Genomic DNA, 2,500 nt, shown 5'->3' with positions numbered 1-2,500 from the left:
CGATATATGATATATCTTGACTGAGGAAAGCAGGTTGGGAAAAGTATCTCTGTTTACATTCCCTTGGTTGTTTATCAGCGTATTTTGATTGAAATACGCTGCTACTAAAACAATATCGATGGTAAATACGTTTCCATAATGAGCGATTGATTTCTGATTGAACAGGCAACACAGTCTTAGGTTTATTTACATCTCCCCCTGTTTCTTTCTTTTATTCATTATCCTTCTGCTCCTCTTCTTCCGTTCATAGTTTTCTTTCTCCTCTGTTTGCTATTTTTCTTAATTTTCTTTAGAATTCCTCTCCTCCTCTCCTCCTCTTTCCCCTTTAACTCCTTCCTTCTTCTCTTCCTTTTTTGTCGCCTTTCCTCCTCCTCGTCCTCTTACTCCTCTTCCTCCTCCATCTCTTCCTCCTCCTCCTCCTCCTCCTCCTCCTCCTCCTCCTCCTCCTCCTCCTCCTCCTCCTCCTCCTCCTCCTCCTCCTCCTCCTCCTCCTCCTCCTCTTCCTCCATAACCTCCTCCTCCTCCTCCTCTTCCTCCATCTCTTCCTCCTCCTCCTCCTCCTCCTCCTTCTCCTCCTCTTCCCCTTTCACCTCATTTCCTTCCTCCTCCTCCTCCGCTTCCTCGTCTTCGTCCTCCTCCTCCTCATCTGCGTCCTTCTCCTCCACCTCCCCTTCTTCCTCCTCCATCTCCACCTTTTTTTTCATCTCCTTTTCTTCCACCTGATTTTCCCTTTTATATCTTTCCCCTGCGTTCTTCCCCTTTTTCTCCTCTTCCTCTTTCCCCTATTCTCCTTTCCTCCTACCCTCTCCGCTTATTTCATTCCCCTTCTTTACTTCTCTCCTTCTTCCCTCTCTCCTCTCTCGCCGACCTAATTCTTAGATATAGAAGTCTTCCATACAGACCTTCCCTCTCCTTTCTCTATTTTCTTCTTTTCGTTCGTTTTCCTCCTCCTCTTCCTATTTTTTCTTACCTACCCTTCGCTCGTTTGCTTCATTTTTCCTTCTCTTTTCTTGTTGCCCGTCTTCTTTCCCTCTCCTTTTTCTCTCTCTTCCCTTTCTCATTCTTTTTCTATCTCCTATTCCCTTCTTTCCTCCCATTTCTCTGTCTCTTCTCTCCTTCTTCATCCTCCTTTTCCCCCCACTCGTTTTTTTTTTTCTTCGTCCTCACCTATTCTTCCTCTCCTTCCATGTCTTTCTCATCTCCCTCATCTCCCTCCTCTTCCTTCTCAGCCACCAGACCTGCCACTCCTGTCCCCTTCCCCTTCTCTCTCCTCTCTCCTCTCCCTCCCTTTTCTTTCTCTCCCACTCCCTCTTCTCCCCCTCCTCGCTCCCCTCCCTTCATTTCCCTTCCCCCCTCCTCTCCTCCCTTCCTTTCCTTTCTCTCTACCCTCTTTCCTCCTTCACTCTCCCCTCCTCTTTCCTCTTGCCCTCCCCCCTCCTCTCCTCCTCTCGCCCCTCCCCTCCTTCCTCCTCCTTTCCCTTTCACCTTCCTCTCCTCCTATCCCCTCTCCCCTCCTCTTCCTCCCTTTCGCCCTCCTCTCTCCTCTTGCCTCTTCCCTCTTTCCCCCTCCTCCCCTCCTCTTCCCTACTCTTCCCCTCCTTCTCCCCTCTTTCTCCCTCCTCCCCTCCTCTCCCCTCCCCTCTTTCTTCCCTCCCCTCCTACCCCATCCTCCCCTTTTATCCCCTCCCCTCCTCCTTCCCTCCTTCCCTCCCTCCCTCTCCCTCCTCTCCCTCCCGCTGATACCGCTGCCTCCGCCGCTGTCTCCAACCAGAGCTCCTCAGACAAAAAGGTGTCTTGTTTTTTCTATCTTCATTTCAAAGTTGGCGCAAAGGGCAAAAATCTCCGCCTGGAATTCGTTGGTCTTGGGTTCGAGAATTTTGTTATAGTGTAGACTTCTAGATTTATCGTGTTTTTGTTGTTGTTGTTGTTGTTGTCGTTTTTGTGGATGTTGTTGTGATTCTTTTCTTTCTTATTTCCGTTTTGTTTTTAACTTCTTCTTGTTCTTCTTGTTCTTGTTCTTGTTCTTCTTCTTCTTCTCCTTCTTCTTCTTGATCTTTAAATGTTTATGCGCGGCCACAGGATAAATCACTGGCTCTTTATCTTTCAGTATCTCTCTGCCTGTTAGTCTGATAGTCTGTTAGTCTGTCACAGTAATGCTGAAAGAAACAAACGAAATGAGACGAAAGTATAAAACACGATAAAAAACAAAGAAAAGGAATTGGAAGGAAAATGTAGGATTTCGAAATAGGGAAGAGGCAAAGATTCCGTTTATAAAACAGCTGATCCGATTTTGTGAATTATTTTAGACCACAATACCGATTTCAGAAAAATAAAAATAATTAAATAAATAAATAGATACATTTTGATGGAATTAATTGTAATTATATTTATTTTCTCTTTTTTTCCTCACTCCCTATGGTGAGTTTGAGGAAACAGAAAAAAACGAAGATAAAGAGAGAAAATGCAGTTTTGATATTATCATTATTGTTATTATTTCTAT

This window comes from Penaeus chinensis, chromosome 41 (assembly GCF_019202785.1).
Source record: "Penaeus chinensis breed Huanghai No. 1 chromosome 41, ASM1920278v2, whole genome shotgun sequence".
Classification (NCBI taxonomy): Eukaryota; Metazoa; Arthropoda; class Malacostraca; order Decapoda; family Penaeidae; genus Penaeus; species Penaeus chinensis.
Note: the sequence above shows the minus strand (reverse complement) of the source record.